We start from the raw sequence: 23,098 nt of genomic DNA, 5'->3' as shown, positions 1-23,098 counted from the left end.
CTGAACCACCAACATTAAATTCTCTGACGTCCACAACTCTGGTATCAGAACCAACTCAACCCGGCTAGCTCCAGAGAGCACTGGTGATTCTTGGTGAATTCGTAACGGGAGAAGCGATTGTAGCTGCAGGACAACGCGGATGAAAAGAGACACAACTCCCGAGATAGTTTGGGAGATGATGCATGTAAAAGCAGTGTCGGCTTTTAAACCCAGGGGTTAAAGGATCGACAGGTGTCATGACTTCAACTGCTGTAGGCGAACATTCTACAGTATCCATTTGGGGTGAGTTCTACCTCTTATCGCCCTCAACGCCCACCGTGGTGTTAATACTGTGACCGTTTGTCTTGTTGACTAGTCTTGTGCATTTCTTTGATATTGATTGTGTAATATGCATTGTGTGTGTGTGTGTGTGTGTGTGTGTGTGTGTGTGTGTGTGTGTGTGTGTGTGTGTGTGTGTGTGTGTGTGTGTGTGTGTGTGTGTGTGTGTGTGTGTGTGTGTGTGTGTGTGTGTATTGTATTTTCTGGGGTGGTTCAGTTAACTGACATTTGATCAACATTCAATCTTCAAATTCCCATGATTGATTGATTGATTGAAAACTTTATTAACAGATTGCAGAATGGGTACAATACAGTACAGCTCAATACACACAATTGTTAAGGGGATGCAGACCAGAGAAAGACTTTCGTCTTGTTTACATCAGGGTCCCCCATTTTCAATTCATCTGGACATATATGACATACATGACATACAGATAGTCAGTACTGCTACATCTATACATTTATGACATACCAGATTTGCAAATACAGTACTGTTTGTGATACAGAAGGAGTCAGGAAAAGGGAGTATATACATTTGACGTAGAAACTGTACATTGGAGGAGGTTGGGTGGGGGGGGGGGGGTTGGGTACACTGGGATATTGACAACCATACTGGGTAATCTACATTGGAGGTGGTTGGGGGGGGGGGGGGCACACTGTATATACAAGCAAAACTGTACATTGAGGGGGGGGGGGAGACACTGTACAAACAAACAAAATTGTACATTGGACTATTGACAAAACCATACTAGGTAAATGACTGTACATTGGAGGGGGTTGGGTTAGGATATTTACAGGGGCCAGTGTTGAATTGCAGTCTCCCGTAGGTGTCCCTTGAGAGAGGTTTTGAAAGTGGGTAGTGATCCACATTCCTTTACAGCTTTGTTAGACTGGTTATGTGCATTTATTTGATATAGATTGTGTAATATGTGAAATGGGGTTTGATATTTGGCTGCATGTGCATTTTCGTTAGGGATGCACCGATCCGACTTTTTCAGTCCCAATACCGATACCTGAGCTTTGGATATCGGCCGATACCGAGTACTGATCCGATACCCATTGTTCAATTAATAAACTGTATGCCTCACTGTGTGGAAGAGACTGGGACCATTCTTTTACTACATCGGCATGACTAAAAACTAGGGATGTCCCGATCCGATCACGTGATCGGAATCGGCGTCGATCACGTGCTTTTCAGAGTATCGGGGATCGGGAAAAAATAATAATAAAAATCGGCAGTCAAAAAAAGAAAATTTTTATTCAACAAACATGACCATGTCCACGTCTTAAACTCATACGGAGGCCTTAGTTTTGGTTTTAAATTACATATAATATATCATCATTAATGTATTTATTGTCACACAGAGCAGAATAATTATCCACAACAAACACATTCCCCTTTAATTTTCACCGTTGCAACAAACATTCCCTTTAATTTAGACGCTACACGCTACACGCGACCACAACAACAACACGTCGCTCACGAAACACGGTTAATATCCACTGACTTGAGCAGCTAGACTTAATGTCAGAGGTTTGGAACTAAGCATTTTAAAATATAAAGTCAAGCCAGTTGCAATGTTTGCAAGGAGGAGATTCCGCGTGGAGGAAAAACTCATGAAGCAGCAGGCTGGAGGCGAAGTTTTCAGACTAAATTTTCACCTGGAGGATAACGTTACGTGACTGAGGTTTATCGTCGGCGTTTCAGACCAGAATGGACCATTACGTAAGTCGAACACTGAATGTATACTAATGTGCAAACATATATTGAAACTTTTAATATTTCTCATATGAAGCAGAAGCACATTTCTCAGGGTGAATGTAATAATAAAAGCCTCCGCTCTCGCGCCCCGGACTATTATAGGCAACAGATGGGCTTGTCTCGCTCTAGTTTCTGACAAAAATGCGTCAAAATTGATTACTAATGTGAAAGATCGGATCGGAAACGATCGGATCGATAGATATTTAAAATCACATGCTCGGGATCGGATCGGAAGCAAAAAAAGGCGATCGGGACATCCCTACTAAAAACATAACTTTCCTAACTTAGTGAAACAAAATGTAACAAATTAACACATGTACTGAATTGTTATTTATAATTTTATTTATTATTATATTATAATTTTTTTTTTAAATAGGTCAATAATACTCTGGAATGCTCTTCCACAATACCCAACCAAATTACTTAAAAGAAATATAGATATCTTGCAAACTTGTCAACTAAACTTGTCTAACTGTTACGACTGCAATTCCTCCATATAGACTCAGACTGTTTGGTGTGAGCACAGCAATCATGACCACATTTTATAAAGCTGTCCTAGAAATCCTGATGAGATATGGGAATGCAGCGTGGTTTGGTACACTCACAGTAAAGTCGAAGCTTGAAAGGCTAGTGGAAGCAGCGATGAAGGTAGGGCTGGGCGATATGGAAAAAAATCATATCGCGATAACGATATGATAATTTTATTTTATTTCTCGATATCGATAATTATCGAATTGTTATAAGTATAAAAAAAAAAAAAAAAAAAGAAAAAAAAAAATTTAACAACAGATTTTGCAGCAATTCTTTGTCATTGCCGCCATCTTTAGTGTTACATCCCCTCACACTCCAGTTCTCAGGCTGCAGCTGGTTTAAAAGCTAAAGTAACCCGGCTTCTCTGCTGGCTGTGGCTCCAGAGGAGTTGAACAGTTCTGGCTCTGCTAGTTTATTTTCGATCTTTTGGCGCTTTTTTGGTGGACAAACCACCGCACATGTGCACTGTGACTCGTGACTGGAGTCTAGTTCTGCTAGCACACATAGCCTACTGTGTACAGACGGTTTCAAAATGTATTTTAAATTAGAAAGCAAACAAAATAAATGGACAAGAGAAAAAGAAATCTGAATTTGGTCAGTATTGTCATTTGGACAAGCAAAGCCATTACTTTAAGTTGCAGGCAAGAAAGACAAGTCTGTCCACTGTCTCTGGTTTTAAAACTGCCCTGTTGCAGAAAAAAAAAAAAAAAAAAAAACGATTTTTCGATTTTTTTTAAATTTCGATATTCGATATCGATTATTAAAATATATCGCGATATTTATCGTTATCGTTATATCGCCCAGCCCTAGATGAAGGTGACCGGAAACACCAAGTATCCGTCACTCCAATCTATCTTCGAGAAAGTAGTGGTCAGCCAGGCACAGAGAATCTTAAAGGACCCTTCTTCCCTCAGGGAGACGGTTCAGAGCAAGTAGATATAAGAGCAACCGCTACAAGCTCTCCTTCCTTCCTACATCCATCTCTCTCCTAAATAATACTAGAGGTCGATTCCTTTGAGGTGCCACCTCTTTCTTTCTTGTCCAAGTCTTAATCTGCAATATGAAGCTTTTCGAAATGAGTTTACCTACTTATGTATTATGGTTGCACGTCTCTATGTATTGTCCTATTTGTCTGAAGTTCTTTTTACTAACTGAATGAATGAATGAATGATTGTATATATTTTTTTCTTCTTCTTTGTTTACACTGTTATCGCAGAATGATGCAGCAACAATTTTCCCCTCTCGGACAATAAAGTTTATTCTTATTCTTATTATTATCCATGTGTCAATCAATCTAAAATCAATGTACACACTTACTACCGTGTATCCAGCCATTTCTTTCCTGTTTTTAAAATGGAGAGTGGGGTAGTTTTGTCATTTGACCCCCCCCCCCCCCCCACCCCCGCCTCCCTCTCTCTCTCCTGCGCCAATGACCTCGTCCACCTCTGGGTGGCGTCTGTTTAATCAGGCTGTCTAATGCAGGCGACCTCCACATGCCAATCATCACAACGTGCCGTGGTGTTTTTTTCAGGTGTGTATCTTTCCATCCAGAACTGGGCCAGTTATAGATGACTGTTTTGGAATTCCAATAAAAAAAAAAATGTAAAAGATGGGCCAATATTAATTTGTCGGAGAGACACAAGCATTTTTAAAGATTTAAAAATTTAAAGCTTAAAGATTAGTTTACGACTGCCGTCTTTATTCATTTCCAGATTGTGGCTATTGTTTCTGCACCATATACCTACAGTCTACCCATCACATTATGCAGGCTATGACAGATTAGGTACATGTTTTACATAATCGAATGTGACAAATGCAGTTCAGTTCGCCCTTTTTTGTCAAACTTACGCATAATATAAGCATCACGCTTAGACCTTTTCTACTCTATAAACATCTTTTTGTTTTCAGAAAATCACACAAATATCACAGGGCAGCCTGCATATATTAGATTATACAGGCAAAAAGAACGCACAACAAGGCCAGGGTGCCCTGGTTCAGAGCAGGGAGGGAAGGCATTATTCCATCCAGTTGTTTGACTGCACTGGCCTCTTCCACAGCAGTGCGTAAGGCCCAGTGTGCAAGAGGTGTGGGAGGCAGGTCTACTGTCAGTGGGTTGAGCGAGTTTGTTTAGATAGTAGTACAGGAGGAGAAAGAGAGAGAGAGGTAGAGAGAGGGGGAGTAGTGAGAGAGAGAGAGGCAGGGGGAGAGAGAGAGAGAGGGGTAGTAAGAGAGAGGTAGAGGTAGAGACATCCCGGGGGTTCTAACCCACAGTCATTTAACCCTTTCACTACCCCACTACAGAAGGTTAACCTTTCACTACCACACTACAGTCGCAAGTGTGTCATTGCATGCCGAATAAAGACTTCTAAAAAGTCCTGCATTATTATTATTATACAGACTGTTGTGAAGGATCAGACTAAACCGAATATATATATTTATTTATGGATATATATTTAATAGTATTTGTATATCGTTTGATATCCCTTGTATATTCCTTGTACATATACACTGAATATCCCTTTAGTCTACTAACAGCCCATAATAGTTTCATTCTCTCATTGGACAAGAACTTGGCGCCAGCAGCCAAGCCCCTTGGTTCAAGTTCAATCGTGCCGACGAACATGTCGTTACTAGCCCGGTTCCGCGTAGGAATACGTCTGGCGAAATACGAATGGTACTATTTGTTCACAGCGCATATATATATGGCGCAAGTAAAGTAGAACTTTCTTTTAGTCCCTTAGCCCTTAGTTCTTTACCCTCCAACCTAGTGGCAAGACGTTAAGCCTCACCCACGATACACGTGTGGTGCAGTATGGTCAACTTGGCCTCAGAATGGCATTGAGACATCGTGTGGATTAATAGTTGAATTGTCATAGTTTGGCACTATACCGTCGAGTGGGACGTATTTCTATTAAGTTAATAATAGTCTATTATGTATGGTGCATCGTTCGGTTAGAGTTATACAGTGAGTAGTACCCCCATCGTTTCCTCGCGTTATCTAGAGTCTTAACCAGGCTGGGCAGACCACGTGTGGTGCTTTCATCCGAGGAGTTCTGGGCTAGGACGAGTGGACCTGCACATTGGATTACCTTACCCGGACGACGGCGAGCCCTACACGGCTTGGATTATCTACTTGCTTTGGGTGCTTTGATTTATGCCATGGATAACAGCTGTTGGTGACAGGTATAGACAAGACGGGTTGTTATGGTCACGTCATTCACAAATGGGTCACGTGGTGTAGTAGTATGAGTAAAAGTCAGCTGTTCACCGGCGGGTTTCAGGTATTGAAATGGTGAGGGAGTGAACGGGGAAGTCATACTTTGCTAACCGCACGTTACACAATATCCAATCAAGCTGTGATTTGCTTTTAATGACGTTACTATATCAACTGCTTTTAATCGCAATAAAGTAACCAAACGCAGTATCCTGGAGCAGTGATTTCATGACAATCGGCGCGTCTGGCAGGTAGAATTGTTTCCCCGGTTTAGTCTCTCGGTGACTCCATAAATGTTTGGATAGTCGCCATACATTTGTTAGCAAAGTATGACTTCCCCGTTCACTCCCTCACCATTTCAATACCTGAAACCCGCCCTGTACTCTATTGGAGAGGAGAGCTCACAGTGAGAAGATGGAGTTCCTGAAGGAGAATGGAGTTTGCTTTGGATGCTTGTGCACTGGGCACATTAGCAGAGAGTGCAGGGAACGTCTGTTTTGCAGGACATGTGGCTCACGACACCCCAGCTTGCTTCACATCCACTCTAAGGAGAATGGAGATGCAGAGAAAGGCAGGAGCAACTCAGACAGAGCAGTGGACAGAACTCTAGTCGAGATCCATACCGGTGGCCTTACTGGGGCCGGTGATCAATATTGCAAGCTTGCCATCGTACCAGTTAAGGTTAAATCAAGCACAGGTCAAAGGTCAGTGGAAACCTATGCCTTTCTAGACCCAGGGAGCTCAGCGTCCTTCTGCACAATGGGTCTGATGGATAAACTGGGACTATCTGGGAGTAAAACAAGGATCCTTCTACATACCATGGGCCAAGAAAAGGTGGTTGACAGTTGCACTACATCTGACTTGGAAGTCGCTGGATTGGACAGTGACCGATACTGTAAAATACCAAAAATCTTTGCACAACATCAAATGCCTGTCAATCGAAGTAACATCCCACAACAGCAAGATCTGGAAAAGTGGCCTCATCTGAAGCATGTTTATCTGCCACAGATAGATGCAGACGTGGAAATGTTGATTGGTCTGAACGTTCCCAGAGCTTTAGAACCACTGGAAGTCATCCGAAGTGTGAATGGAGGGCCATATGCAGTCAATACGATGCTTGGATGGACTGTAAATGGACCAGTTGGAGGAGACGACAGTGTCATGGCAGCGTTCGGAGCTAGTTCTGAAAGCTCGAGCAGCACCAATAAGATGGAGTATAAACGTAAAGCTCATCAGAAGGTGATCGACGAGGCCAAGCAGGAGTTGAAGACACAGAGAGGAGAGAACACATGGCGTCTCCCAGAGCTCGACCAACGTCTTCATCAGATACAGCAGGAGACCATCTTCAAGAAGAAAAGGTCAAAAAAGATCAAAAAGGAGAAGAAGAGACAAGAGGAGGAGAAAGCCAAAGCAGAGGCCATCCAACAGGCTGGTCTGCATAAGCTGGAGTTGAACCCATACTGGAAAGATGGAGGGAGTGGTCTTCCCCCAGTGCATAAGACTGGTACTGCAGCACATAAAGCCTCAGTAGAGAATATTGGAGGTGTTGGTTGGTTGAGGAAGAGTTTGAAGAGGATGAAGGAGCAGGCGGAGAGAGAACAACGCAGCCTCAGTGACGTGGTGTCTCAGAGATATGGATCCATGGAGAAGTTTCAGAATCAACTTGCAGAAGCTGAGAGAGCAGCACATGGAGAAAGAGAGGAGAGGATGGCAAGAGGAGGAGGAAGAGAGGACAGAGAGAAGAGAATGAAGGAGGAGAGGAGAGGAGGATGGGATGGAGAGAAGAGGATGAGGAGGGACTCCATACAGTACTCGACGAAGTGGAATCAATTCTCAACAGTAGACATCTCACATACCTGCCACAATTACAGGAACGACAGAACAAAGATCAAGCAGAACTTCATCCCCGGTGACATAGTGCTCAATAATGGACGATTCCGTACCACGGAATTCGTGGATCATTGGGAGGATTACAGAGACGATGCCAGACGAGATCGGACTTGTGCGACAGGTCTGGATTAAGACGCGGACCTGCAGTTTTCTCTATAGACCTGTGACAAAGATTTGCCTTATTCAGGAGTCAACAGTCATGAAGGCTTTGTTTCTTTTCATGATTTTGGATTATTTTGACTTTTGTGACTTTGACGTTTGAATTGACTTGACTTTGGGGGGGGGGGGTTCGATTTAAGAAGAGTATCAAGACCTTATGAACTATGAACTCCTTGCGCACAAAAAATCGAAAAAAGACAAAAAAAATTGAACGAAATTTGTATTGTGGTGTTTTATATTAATTGAAGTGTTAGTAATTATTACTGTGAAATGAGATTATGTAATAATTAGGGGCCGGTATGTTGGTGACAGGTATAGACAAGACGGGTTGTTATGGTCACGTCATTCACAAATGGGTCACGTGGTGTAGTAGTATGAGTAAAAGTCAGCTGTTCACCGGCGGGTTTCAGGTATTGAAATGGTGAGGGAGTGAACGGGGAAGTCATACTTTGCTAACCGCACGTTACACAATATCCAATCAAGCTGTGATTTGCTTTTAATGACGTTACTATATCAACTGCTTTTAATCGCAATAAAGTAACCAAACGCAGTATCCTGGAGCAGTGATTTCATGACAATCGGCGCGTCTGGCAGGTAGAATTGTTTCCCCGGTTTAGTCTCTCGGTGACTCCATAAATGTTTGGATAGTCGCCATACAACAGCCAACACTGGTGAGTGTTGGAACTACCCCCCGAGAGGAGTCCAGGTGAGACGGCGCTCTACCCCGAGTGAGGTCGCCTCACGTCTCTTCGTTGTGGACCGGCAGCTACCGTCTACAAGAGGGCCCAACTGTATTCATCTGTGGACCAAGGTTCTGTGGGCACCGTGTTCAGCACTCTGAATTCTCCCAAGAAATCGTTGGCCAGATGGGATATCGCCGGCGGCTCTCCTAACCCCCCCCCCCTACTGACTTACAACCAGCAGGACCCCCCTTTAGTATATCCAGCTATAATCATTAAGTACCATCGCTATAGTTCCCTAAAGAACCAGGTTGTATACTTGCTTCCTGCGTAACCAGAGATTGGACATTCAATGTTGATTTGCCTACGAATACTCATTTGCCTTACAAGTGCATTCAAATCATAAATGTCATTAAGTGAACGTTGTATATACCCTTTGCTATATATTAAATATTCGATTTATACATTTGTGTGGACTTGGTTTCATGGTGGGAAAGTGTTCATCATATCTATATCATGTACTGTGTGGCCAGTAGTTAAAGTACATAAAGCGGTAGTGGTTTAATGATACCATACTTATCAATACAGTCAGGGAATTGTACCCCTCAGTTACAATTGGTCCTTCGAGCCGGAGGGTAACTAGTGTAATATTAATATAGTGTTATTAATATTGAAATGGCCTATGATGAACACTCCACGAAACGGTCCTCCTAACGTAGAACGCCCGCGGCGCAGACGACAGACACCTCAGTACTTAGAGGATTACGCTGTCAGTCAACTACCTAGCCTTCGACAAACGGTAAACGCGGTAAAAGTAGAAAGTAAAATTATGTCTGACCTTAACGACCAGGTTACCCCGACCACAGAGGCCCTAGTGGGTTCTAATGTAACTGACCAAGCTCACGGTGGGGACCAGGAGGGAGCTGACATGCCTTTACCCCCCGCCAATACCGAAGAAGTAGTCCCCGACCAGCCCCGGGAGGAAGACAACCCTACAGAGAGAGAACTCTGCACGGAACAAGATGAGGAGAGCGCCGAGGAGATAGAGCTCCAGGACTCCCCAACGAGTACAGCCAGGAGCGGCTCACCTCTACAACCGTCTTCCCCCAGCGAAGCGGAGAGGATGCTATCACAGGCGTTCCTCGTCAGCCTGACAGCCTCTACCGAACGCGATCGACTCCAGGGTGAACGCGATCGACTTCAGGGTGAACGCGATCGACTCCAGACGCAGCAACGGAGCGAAGAAGAGCGCATACGCCTGGAGATGAGACGCCTTCAGACGGAAGAGAATATGGCAAGAGACCGAGCAGACACCCAGCGCGCCGCTGACGGTGCCCAAAGAGAGGCAGAGCGCGACCTCGCTCTCATCCAGCGCGAAACCGAGCGCGACAGACTACAGGGCGAGCGCGACAGACTACAAGCGCAGCTAATGGAGCAGCTGATCACCAAGGCAACACCCTCTCCCTCCGCCAGGGGTTCAAGGAACTCGTCGAGACAACAGTCAAGGGCAGCATCCCCTAACCGAGCAAGCGACCCTGAACTTGACCAACAGACCAAGCCTATACCCCCCGCAGACCCCCTTCCCCGACCGGTCCAAGCGAGACCCAGCTACAAGGAAGGAGCGGCATACACTGCGGAGAAGCTAAATAAACGACTACAGGATCTAGAGGACCTGATAGAAGAAGAAGAGGGAGAGGAGGAGAACCAAGCCCGACGACAGCACAGTACTCCACCGGACCAGGAGGTCCAGTACAGCCCAGGCTATACCCCCGCGGCGCTGCGCTACAGACCCCCGACTCTATTCACGGGTGAGCATGACGCACGACCAGCCCCGAGGAATAGCACCTGGACCAGCGGGCCATGGTACCCTGCCGGTACCAGCCCACAGAGAGGCGCAAGAGGAGACTCGCCTAGGAGGCCTCTCCCCCAACGCTCGCCGATGTATCAGCCATCCACGGCGTCATACATTGGCACACCGACGTTTCCAGACTTCACCTATGAGAATCGAGCACAGTACACGGAGCTCCGGATGTGCTTAGAGACAATGATGGTGGATGTCGCTGATGAACGCCACAAGTATGCAATATTACTGAAGCACCTGAAAGTACCCCGAGCGCACAATATAGCGCTAGCCTATGCCACCTCTACGACCCCATACACCGCGGCTCTAGCAGCGCTGGACCAGAGATATGGACGTATATGGGATTACGTAATCCAAGAGATAAGGCATATTGACCGCCTACCCCCAGCAACAGACAATCGCTCATTAGACGACCTGTCTATAAAAGTGCAGTCCCTGGTAGGGATGCTGGGAGCGCAACGAGAAAAGGGTATGCACGAGCTATACGCCAACTCTAACGTCGAGAGGATTTTAGAGAAGCTGCCACCCGCCAGACAAGAGCGCTTCAGGCGGCAGAGAGACCACCGTGATCCTAACGGTCCCGAACCATCCCTCCTCGATCTAGCCGACTTCCTGGCGAGAGAAGTCAGCAGCCTACGACTGGATACGTTCGTGCGGAGCACACCAAGCTCCAGAGAGGGACCCAGGAGAATAAACGATGGAAGAAGATCGGTGACTGTCATGCACCAATCAGAATCAGTACCGAGCAGTAAGAACCACAGTACCCCCTCGAGAAAAGAGAAGTGGAAGATGGTGTGCCCGTAGTGCGAGAAGGAACACTGGCTGTCACAATGTGACCTGTTCACAAAGATGAATGCAGAAGAAGTGAGTCAATGGATAAAGTCCAACAGGCGCTGTTACCGATGTGCGCGCAGTCACATGGCAGCCGAGTGCCGCCTAAAGAAGAGGTGCAGTCGGTGTGACGGAGCCCACCTAGATGTCCTACACGACAGTAACAGAAGAAAGCCTGCACCTGCACCATCGAGCAGCACAAAGGCAAGTGTCATGTACATTGACCCCGCCAGCAGCAGCGGCGCCCAAGTGCTCTTAAAGGTAGTCCGTGTAACATTGAGCTACCAAGATAAAGTCATGGACACTTACGCCGTCCTTGATGACGGGTCAGAGAAGACCCTTCTGCTCGCGTCCGCTGCGGCCCAGCTGGGACTGCGGGGGAGCGAGAACCAAATGACGATTCGGACAATAAGAAGAGATTTAAAGACGATAAAAGGCGAGAATGTCTCCTTCACTATCGCAGCAAGCGGGCAGCCAGAGCGACGGTATAGGATTACAAATGCTTTCACCAGCCAAGAAATAGGACTATCACAGTACACCTACCCCATCGCCAAACTGATGGATAAATATGTGCACCTGCGTCAACTACCTATCCCGCTCATAGACGGCGCCACCCCGACCCTGCTGATAGGCTCCGACCATGCAGACCTCATAGTCCCGATAGACCGGGTCCATACAGGACCCAGAGGCTGTCCTGCAGCAGTCGAGACCCGCCTAGGATGGACATTACAAGGCCCCCTCGCTAAATCTCTTAACCGAACAGCAGCCACTAGCTGCCTCCACTCCAGAGTGACAGAAGAAGACACCACTCTCCTGCAGCATGTCGAGAGGCTATGGACACTAGAGACAATGCCCTTTAAGAACGAAAAGAAAGACATTCGTTCTAAAGAAGACATTTACGCCATAAACCTCCTCGAGCAGGGGACAAAGAGAGTCACAGTCAGCGGAGTGATGAGATACGCAACTCCACTCCTGAGGCGAGAGGGAATGCCCACCTTTCACGCAAAGAAAGACGCTACGGAGCGGTATCTATTGAACACAGAGCGGCGCCTAGCCAAAGACCCCGCTCAAGAGAGTGTGTACCGCGCTGAGATTGAGAAGCTAATCACAGCGGGACACGTGACAAAGATTGACATTAAAGAGGCCGATCAGACGACCGAATCATGGTACGTGCCGCACCACAAGGTCCACCACAACGGCAAGGATCGCATTGTGTTTAACTGCAGCTACCAGATCGGATCCCAAAATCTGAATAAAGAGCTCTTGCCCGGCCCCACACTCGGCCCCTCTCTACTAGGCGTGCTACTACGCTTCCGCCAGGACAAGGTGGCTATCAGCGGGGATATCAAAGGGATGTTCCTGCAGGTGAGACTAGTGGAGGAGGACAAGCCCCTGCTGCGGTTCCTATGGAGAGAGAGGATCGGAGATGAGCACCCCGCCATCTATCAATGGGAAGTCCTCCCTTTCGGAACTACATGCAGCCCGTGCTGTGCTACATTTGCACTACAGAAACACGTCGCAGAGGACCCAGCAGCAGATGAAGAGGTCCGACACAGTGTGAAGAACAGTTTCTACGTGGACAACTGTTTACAAAGCGTTTCGACTCAAGAAGAAGCCGAGGCTCTCCTACTCAAGCTACGCGCCTCTCTGATCAAAGGCGGCTTTGATCTCAGGCAGTGGGCCAGCAGCGACCCGCACGTATTGCGCAGCCTCTCCCCCGCGGACAAGGCTGCCAGCAGCGAGACCTGGATGGCGACAATCCCAGGAGAAGCCCAAGAAATGACACTAGGACTAGTCTGGCGCTTCAAAACAGACTCGCTCCACTATAGACACAAACCCCTGACCACGGAGCAGGGAAGGTCGACGGCGATACCGACCACCAGACGGAGTGTGTACAGAACACTCGCCAGACAATATGACCCGTTGGGATGTATTCTACCTTACACCACCAGGGCAAAGATGATTGTACGAGCACTATGGGACAAGGACCAGGGCTGGGACAACCCAATACCCGCACCCCTTGCCTCCACATGGAGAGAGTGGGAGACGGAACTCCGCTCACTCCCAGGCGTCAATATACGCCGCAGCTACTTCCCACCCACAGTGAGGCCAGAGACATGCAAGATGGATCTACACGTCTTCAGCGACGCCTCCGAAGTAGCCTATGGATCAGTGGCCTACTTGCGTGCCCAAGAGCAGGGAGGAGAGATACACACCGCCTTCATCCTGGCTCGCTCAAGAATAGCCCCACGAAAGCAACAATCTATCCCGCGTCTAGAGCTCTGCGCAGCCCTAGCAGGAGCGCATCTAGCCACGTTAATCCAACGTGAACTCACCATTCCGGTGCACAGAACAATCTTGTGGTCAGATTCCACGACAGTACTCACATGGATCAAGTCTGATTCATGCAGATACAAGGTCTTCGTGGGAGTCAGAGTCACAGAGATTCAAGAGTTAACAGAAGCAGCGAGCTGGCGGTATGTGGACACCAAACACAACCCAGCTGACGTCATCACCCGGGGAATGTCCCTAGATGACCTCACCCGTCACAACATCTACAGTGACGGACCAGAGTTCCTCAAGCTCCCGGAAGGAGAGTGGCCTACGCCCACCCCACGGGAGGCGAGTAAAGAGGAGGCTGAGAACAAGAAACCTATGTTCTGTGGACTGAGCACAGTCGCCTCCACAGACCCCAACATAGATGATTGCCTCACCCTACAGAGTGCGCAACTAAAGACATTTCTGTGGCACCACCCAGAGATTCAGCCCACTGCCGACATTTCAGCAGCTGACTACGAAGAAGCAGAACTTCTTCTACTACAACGAGCCCAGAGAGACTCGTTCCCCGACGAGCTAGACTGTCTACAGGGAGGAAAGCCCGTCCCATCAGACAGCAGATTGCTCCACCTGGCACCCGAGAGCGACGCCCATAATCTCATCAGAGTGGGTGGTCGTCTGCGGAGGGCCCCCAATCTACCGGATGACGTTAAGTACCCGATAGTCTTGAACAGCCGACACAAGGTCACAGAGCTGATCATAAAGAAATACGACGAAGATGTACACCACGCAGGAGCAGAGAGAGTCTTCGCGGAGATCAGACGTCGCTATTGGATACTTCAAGGAAGAGAAGCAGTGCAACGCTTCCAGCGAACCTGTCTAGACTGCCGAAAGTGGCGCGCGCAGCCCAGCATACCCCGGATGGCTGACCTACCTCCCTGTCGCCTCCGACTCGGCGACAAGCCCTTTCACTCCACAGGCATGGACTGTTTTGGCCCGTTGTATATAAAGAAAGGAAGAAGAACCGAGAAGCGGTGGGGTATTGTATTCAAATGCATGACCACCAGAGCGATACATATCGAACTCCTTCCAACCATGAGCACAGACTCATTCCTTATGGCCTTCCGAAGATTCACATCGCGGAAAGGAAAACCGTCTACATTGTTGTCTGATCACGGGACAAACTTCAAAGGCGGAGAAAGAGAGCTGAGAGAGAGCTTCCAAGCTATGGGCCCAGAACTTAAGACCCACCTCGCTCCATCCCAGATTGACTTCCAGTTTAATCCCCCGAACGCACCCCACTTCGGTGGAACCTGGGAACGAGAAGTACGTTCTATAAAGACAGCCCTGTACGCCGTGCTTGGGGCCCAGACTGTAGCGGAAGAAGTCCTAATGACAGTCCTCACGGAGATCGAGGGAGTATTGAACTCCAAGCCCCTCGGCTACGTCTCCAGTGATATAGCAGATGTCGATCCAGTCACCCCAACACACTCTTGATGGGGCGGCTGGACCCCGCGCTACCCCAGACAATGTACAGGCCTGAAGAAGCGAACGGCCGAAGAATGTGGAGGTACAGTCAAGTACTAGCTGACAAGTTTTGGAACAGCTTTCTACTCCACTACCTACCGTCTCTACAGACCCGCCAGAAGTGGGTAAAAGAGAGAGACAATTTGACAGAAGGAACAGTCGTCATGATTATCGACCAGTCACTACCCAGAGCTATGTGGCCGGCTGGCCGCGTAAGCAAAGTGATCACCGGTGCCGATGGCAAGGTCCGAGCAGCTGAGGTGCTCGTCCAAGGGCGAACTTACACACGACCCGTGGCGAGGCTAATAGAACTGCCCAGACTCCCAGACACTATCGATGACGACCATGACCCCACGACTTTGTGAGTTGACTGACCCTTACAGCGGACCTTGAGTGGTAGACAGTGCGGTTAATCTGTCTCTGCTTAGCTAATTAGGTGGGACTAATTAGGGGGCGGCTGTTGTGAAGGATCAGACTAAACCGAATATATATATTTATTTATGGATATATATTTAATAGTATTTGTATATCGTTTGATATCCCTTGTATATTCCTTGTACATATACACTGAATATCCCTTTAGTCTACTAACAGCCCATAATAGTTTCATTCTCTCATTGGACAAGAACTTGGCGCCAGCAGCCAAGCCCCTTGGTTCAAGTTCAATCGTGCCGACGAACATGTCGTTACTAGCCCGGTTCCGCGTAGGAATACGTCTGGCGAAATACGAATGGTACTATTTGTTCACAGCGCATATATATATGGCGCAAGTAAAGTAGAACTTTCTTTTAGTCCCTTAGCCCTTAGTTCTTTACCCTCCAACCTAGTGGCAAGACGTTAAGCCTCACCCACGATACACGTGTGGTGCAGTATGGTCAACTTGGCCTCAGAATGGCATTGAGACATCGTGTGGATTAATAGTTGAATTGTCATAGTTTGGCACTATACCGTCGAGTGGGACGTATTTCTATTAAGTTAATAATAGTCTATTATGTATGGTGCATCGTTCGGTTAGAGTTATACAGTGAGTAGTACCCCCATCGTTTCCTCGCGTTATCTAGAGTCTTAACCAGGCTGGGCAAACCACGTGTGGTGCTTTCATCCGAGGAGTTCTGGGCTAGGACGAGTGGACCTGCACATTGGATTACCTTACCCGGACGACGGCGAGCCCTACACGGCTTGGATTATCTACTTGCTTTGGGTGCTTTGATTTATGCCATGGATAACAGCCAACACTGGTGAGTGTTGGAACTACCCCCCGAGAGGAGTCCAGGTGAGACGGCGCTCTACCCCGAGTGAGGTCGCCTCACGTCTCTTCGTTGTGGACCGGCAGCTACCGTCTACAAGAGGGCCCAACTGTATTCATCTGTGGACCAAGGTTCTGTGGGCACCGTGTTCAGCACTCTGAATTCTCCCAAGAAATCGTTGGCCAGATGGGATATCGCCGGCGGCTCTCCTAACCCCCCCCCCCTACTGACTTACAACCAGCAGGACCCCCCTTTAGTATATCCAGCTATAATCATTAAGTACCATCGCTATAGTTCCCTAAAGAACCAGGTTGTATACTTGCTTCCTGCGTAACCAGAGATTGGACATTCAATGTTGATTTGCCTACGAATACTCATTTGCCTTACAAGTGCATTCAAATCATAAATGTCATTAAGTGAACGTTGTATATACCCTTTGCTATATATTAAATATTCGATTTATACATTTGTGTGGACTTGGTTTCATGGTGGGAAAGTGTTCATCATATCTATATCATGTACTGTGTGGCCAGTAGTTAAAGTACATAAAGCGGTAGTGGTTTAATGATACCATACTTATCAATACAGTCAGGGAATTGTACCCCTCAGTTACACAGACTATGGTTAACCGTCTGTAGTGTGGTAGTGAAAGGGTTAACATGCTGTCATATGGCAGTGAAAGGGTTAACCTTCTGTATTGTTGCAGTGAAAGGGTTAACCCTTTGGTAGTGTGGTAGTGAAATGGTTAATCCGGTGACTGCCGTACACAGATTGACTTACGGCGGCCCGACGCAATATCGGAGCACAGTCCCAATGACGTACCGAAATTGATTTCCCAAACGAGACACAATAGTTGGGGCGGAGATCACCGGGGGAACCTGTGATTTGATTACGATTATTAGAAATCGATTTTTTTCCCCGCTTCGATTCACAATCAAATACATTGTGATGTCATTGCGATGTCATTATACCAGTTCACTGCATAATCCCTCCAAGAACACTGGCGTTACACTTCACAATTAAAAACTCAAGTACTGGGTTTACTTTATATTGACATTCCCTTTTATTCTGACAAACAGTTGCAAGTTCAAAAACACAGGAAACCCCGACTAAAGAAATCATCTATCGAATTTCCCTACACAGTGACATTAACAGCACTGCTTTTGCAGTCTGTAGCCATTGCTGCAGCTTGTAGCTACTTCTGTTTATCTTAGCCAACCACCAGACCACTACAACATAACCTACAAGTGGGAACCTATGAGGCGTTGTTATGATCCGGATGGTGAATCATGAATTGTTTAATCCTCTGTGCCAGTAGCGCTGCTTCCCTATTGCCTAGGGCTGTCTAAACTCAAACTCTCAGCCTCTGAACCTAAACCACCTCCACGATATACATTATTTATTCACTTGCCACATCAGGATTTCGAAGCATTCAAGCACACATAGGGCTAGATCCACAAAGAATGGATTGCACGGTGCTAATTGCACCCTTACTTACAATTCATTATGAATTGAAAATGGGGGGACCCTGATTCTCTGGTCTGCAACCCCTTAACAATTGTGTGTACGTATTGAGCTGTAATGTATTGTACCCATTCTGAAATCTGTTAATACAAATTTTCATTCAATCAATACATACATCAGGGTCCCCCATTTTCAATTCATAATGAATTGTAAGTAGGGGTGCAATTAGCACCGTGCAATCCATTCTTTGTGGATCTAGCCCACATTGTGTTTACACACGTATGCAATCCAGACGGTGCTTTCATACAACGAAAACATCAGGGGTTACATGACATGACAAGTGATGACAACTGATCTTTTTTTACAAGTCGACAAATAATTCAAACTAGTCAGTAAAGGGTCAATGAGTCACTGCTGGGAGGTGCGGCCGGCGTTAACTCATTAACGTGGTTCTAAATATGAATTCACAGAGAGGACCAACGGTCTGATCGCCATCCTTTTTCCATTGGCATCCCATTGGCTCTTCCTCATTTCGATCGCAGAGCCAATCGGAGGACTGCGCTGTTGTTCACTAAGACTTAAGACTTGAATCCTATGGATTTAGCAAAGATTTATTAAAACCATATCTCAGTGTTTTTCCCCATCGCCGGTCTGGTCCGGTCTGGCTTATTTTGCCCGATAAATATCAACCTTACCTCGCTCACGTTGACAGTGATTGGTAGCTAAGCTAATTCATCTGCTACTTCCTTTCAAAAACCCATTTACACCAATTAACCGTGTCTCTCCAAATAATAGCCCAGAATACTGCTGTTACTAATGTATTTAGACAACTCTTTGACCATCAGTAACCCTTTCAGGTGCACCAGCTCACCGTGTGAGATCACATTTTGAGAACCGAACATTCTGAAACAACGACTACTGGTCATTGAACTCTATGGAGTTGTAGAATTCCAAGAAAGCATTCCAAAAGTGTACGGCTGAAAGGGTTCATGAGAAAGAGAAAAAAGATCTGTTTGATTCAGTAAACAGTGTCCAGATAAGAACGCTTCACTACAGCCGAGGCCGTTCCAAATGATAATGATGAACGACGTCCAGAGAAAATTCGTTACCTCTGCCAAGACTGTGTTTGATTTACAAAAGACAGATTTCCTGTTGTAATCTTGTGGGTTGATGACTAGTCTATGCTTTCCAAGATCCTTGTCTGGTGGTCTTACTAGTTAACTAAATAAATATATTTTCAGCCTATGGGTGGTGCCAGCGCAAAGAAACCCCTAGAGTTGAGACAATGGCCTCACCGTTATGCTTTTCTGCTAGCTTGCATAGTTAGCGTGCTAATGTGATAAATTAATTGGCTTTACTTAGCCCATGACAGCAAGCTAACACGTTTTGCGTCTGTGTACTAATGTTAGAGCAGGTATGGTGGTGTTGTCTTTTGATACTAATGTAATCCTGTCAACAGATTTTAATAAGAAAAGGCCAGACCACCATACCAACTCTAACGTTAGTTAGCAAGCAAGTTAGCAAGCTAGCAGAAAAGCACAACAGTGGGTTGACGAGTTCACTTGATGGCATGAAGCCACATACATGATCTTTGGTACAACGTGATGAACGTGTATGACATTGCAATGCGACTCAACTGAAAAAGGACTTCATCCAACAATTATTTTATTGATTAATCTGTGCATCTCTAAATTATTTACACCCCCCCCCTGTAATGGCCGCCTGGTGGTACTAAATCCAGATTTAAATCTGCCATTGGAAAGAGGAGATTTGGCCCGGTCCATAAGATGTATGACTTGGCCATAATAAGGTAATTTATAGGCCTGATATTCTATATTAATATTTTAAATTGCATGTGTCCGGATGGCAAATTTTTTTACTGCATCTACACTTGATCTCAAGAAGGTGACTTTTGGTAATTTTAGCATGGTATTAGTCACCGCCAATTCATTACAATTTAATTTACTCAAGCAGAGTAACAGACACAATATGTCTGACACTGGGAATACATTCCCAGAGGTCCATAGATGTCCCTAGATACCAAGAACATGCTAATGGAACTTGTAGAAGTGGAGCAATCTTCCATTTACTTGAGTATGTACTTTTAGGCGAATTTTCTGAAAATAAACCTCTTAGCATGCAACGGCCCCCTCTTGAGGACGATTTGCCCACCGGAACTTTGGCAACCTCTAGCGGCTCGGGTGTGCATATTTTTTAACACAATATATATATAGAATTAAAGCCCTATTTGTTGCCTGTCGATTTACATGCCGATATGTGAGGCGTGCACCGAAGTACACGGCAGACTTTTTCAAATACCACTGCCGACTCTCCTCTACCTCCGTCAATCATTTGGCGATCTAGAAAATTATTGGACAGGGTTGTAACCAATGAGTAGGGCTTTCCAATGGTACCCCACCTGGGAATGAGTGAATCAGGGATCGTGAAGTCACGAGCCAAAACAGGAAGACAATTCTCTGTCGAATGCATTGAAGTCTATGTGTGATGTTTGGACCATTCCCCGCCACATGCTCCTTTAAGGTACTGTGTTGATTGGTGCATTCCCCGCCACACTCTCCGCTCCTTTAAGGTACTGTGTTGATTGGTGCATTCCCCGCCACACTCTCCGCTCCTTTAAGGTACTGTGTTGATTGGTGCATTCCCCACCACACGCTTTTGGAGCAAGTATCAATTCCAGCACGCACCTGTCATAGTTTTTGATTAGCGCCCCAGAGGCTTTTTATACTGGAACTTCCCTTCAATCGAGGTCGGGTCGTTTTGAATACTTCTGTTTCTGCCTGTTGTTCCCCGTTGCTGTGCCTCGTCTACTCTCCCTCCAGGACATCTGTGGATTGCCGCTGGTGAAGACCTTGTCCCCCCGTTTTGAGCTGCGCCTCGTTTACCCGCTTTACTCTTGCGCTTTGGTGAGTTTGAACCAAACCCCTTTTTGGACTATTCTGTTTTGTGTGTTTTGAAGAACACTGAAGAGTTCTATTTTTGCTTACACTTGACTCAGCTAAGTTGTGTGTTAAAGGAGACACTGAAGATTATCATTTTGCTTGCACTGGACTCAGCTGGGGTGTGTGTTTAGAAGAGACACTGAAGATTATCGTTTTTGTTTTGCACTGACCCTCAGCTAAATTGTGTGTTGTGGTGAACACTGAAGATATCGTTTTGTTTGTTCTGGACTCAGCTAAGGGAGGAGGAGACCGCACTGCCTCTGTGTGATGTGGACTGTTATTGATCTCTCTCTCTCTCTTTTTCCACCTCTAGTTGAAGCTGGGAGTATCTGCAGAGCCGCTTCGGCGTCAACACCGTTTCCCCACCTCGAACACCAAGAGGATCTGCAGAGCCGCAGATAACTCTGCTGAAGGCAGTCTCCCTTTGTTTCAAGATTGTTACTTGCTCCTTTTTGACTCTGAAAATAAATACGCCCTAGTATTTGGCTAACTCTGAACTACCTGTCTGTGCCGTGCGTTTGAGGTCGGTTTCAAACCCTAACACTATGAGAAAATCGTTTTCTGAGCTCTCTCACCTTTTACCAATACCGCTTCTAATCACTCATTTCTGAATGAATTTTTATGAAATTTGGACATGTACTACACAGGCTATGGACCCAATGTGTCTTTTCAGCCATACCAATTTGTTTGGAAATACTACTTCTGGACTACTAGAACAAGTTTTTCTACAACTCAAGTTCAGATCTATGTTACTCTATTTCATTAGCACTAAAAGTGAATTTTATTTATTGTATCAGAAACTTCAGAATGTCATCTTTCAAAAGAGACCAGGCTCATGCATGTATAAAGTATAAAGTATAGTATTTTGGTTTGCAAAAAAAGTATGCAGTCCTCAAAAACTAAAACTAAAATCGCCACTTTTGGGGGCGGTTGTTAAGAGGTTTTAAGAGGTTAATGCTTCCGAATGAAAGGATTATGAATGAAAGGATTATCCTTTCTTCTTTCTATTTGCATCAGACTAGATACTTTGTAACATCTAACTGCCACCGCCAATGAAATGTTTCGAAACGTTGACACTGTAACGTTTACCCAATTATTGTTTTGTGCTCAATTAATTCAATTCAGTCAATTAATCGTTGACACCTATTAAAAAGGGTGGATAGAGTGAGTCGCACTGTATTTTCGTGAATGGCAGATGTAAATGTGGGATCTTTGTCCATATCATTGATGGCCCATCAATTGGGACGAAAAAAAAGAAACGGTGCAGCGGAATGACAACAGCCATAGGACACCAATGGACCCTCGGGTCGCAGTTTTCACAACCGCGTGAATGTGGAAGTGGAAAAGGGGAACCGTGTCTTTCAAGGCAGTCCCGCCCCGTAAGATTTATCTATGGCAGCCCGCCGCAGTATCAATAATAGATCTCTAGAGTGATATGATAACAGGGGGACATGCACGGTGCTTCTTGTGTCGTGTATACACACATAGTCCACCGCTTCATGTAAGTTAACTGCATCTTCAAGTCTGCCTTTGGCTTGCCACCGCCGATAATGCGTTGGACCACGACCTTAGAAGAAAAGATCCTGGGCTCTTTTAGACCTCTCTTTCCTCGTCTTCTATAGAAGACATGTCTCACATACGAGAGAAACATAGACCGATCTCACACCAAAAACTAACAGGCAACAACTTGTAAAGCTACGGACTGCAGTGCATAGTAATGTTCACAACAAGCTAGGTTTTCGACACAATAAATTTGGGGACATGCATAATTTTTTTTTTATTGTGACAGCTACAGTTATTACCTATATATAGTGATAAATGGATCTTGGACCCCAAATAGGTCTAATAATAAACAAGGATAAAAAAAAATGCGTGTTACGCTATTCCCGACCTAAAGTATAGTGTACTAACTCAACTATAACAGTATGTGATGATGAAATATTCACAGTATTGATCAGAGGCTCTCCAGCTGATTTCAGGGTCCACATGTGCGCCTGCATAAACCTCAAACTGACGTCACACTCACGTCACCGTCGGTCTGTATGATGCAGAGAGTCCCCGGCGTCGTCTCCAGAGAGTATAGCTTTTTTATTACACTTGTATATTATTACCATATAGCCTTGAAACCGACAAACAGGCGGTTGGTGTGTGTTTTTTCTCTCTCGGAATATATAGTCACAGACTATGGCGTTTCAGAACACTTCTCCTCTTGGGCCAACAGTTTGACAGTCGAGAGAGGAAGTGTTGATTCTCAGCCCGTCTTCTTGTCTCTCTTGTTATTATCACGTTGACAGCCGTGACTGTGGGGCCTCACTTGGGTTATTAATTATAATAAAATAAACAACCAGTTCTACCGTCGTGGCTGCTGCTGTATCAA

At 45.9% G+C, this 23,098-nt stretch overlaps 1 protein-coding gene across 1 annotated transcript in view; it reads right to left on the bottom strand.

Annotated features, from left to right (window-relative positions):
• The window catches only part of arrb2b (arrestin, beta 2b), a 259,148-nt gene that overhangs the window by 235,366 nt on the left and 684 nt on the right, over positions 1-23,098 (bottom strand). The window lies entirely within an intron of this gene.

Source organism: Notolepis coatsorum (assembly GCF_963971535.1).
Source record: "Notolepis coatsorum genome assembly, chromosome: 4".
Taxonomy (NCBI): Eukaryota; Metazoa; Chordata; class Actinopteri; order Aulopiformes; family Paralepididae; genus Notolepis; species Notolepis coatsorum.
The sequence above is the reverse complement of the archived record's forward strand: the minus strand, read 5'-3'. Positions and strand labels throughout refer to the sequence as shown.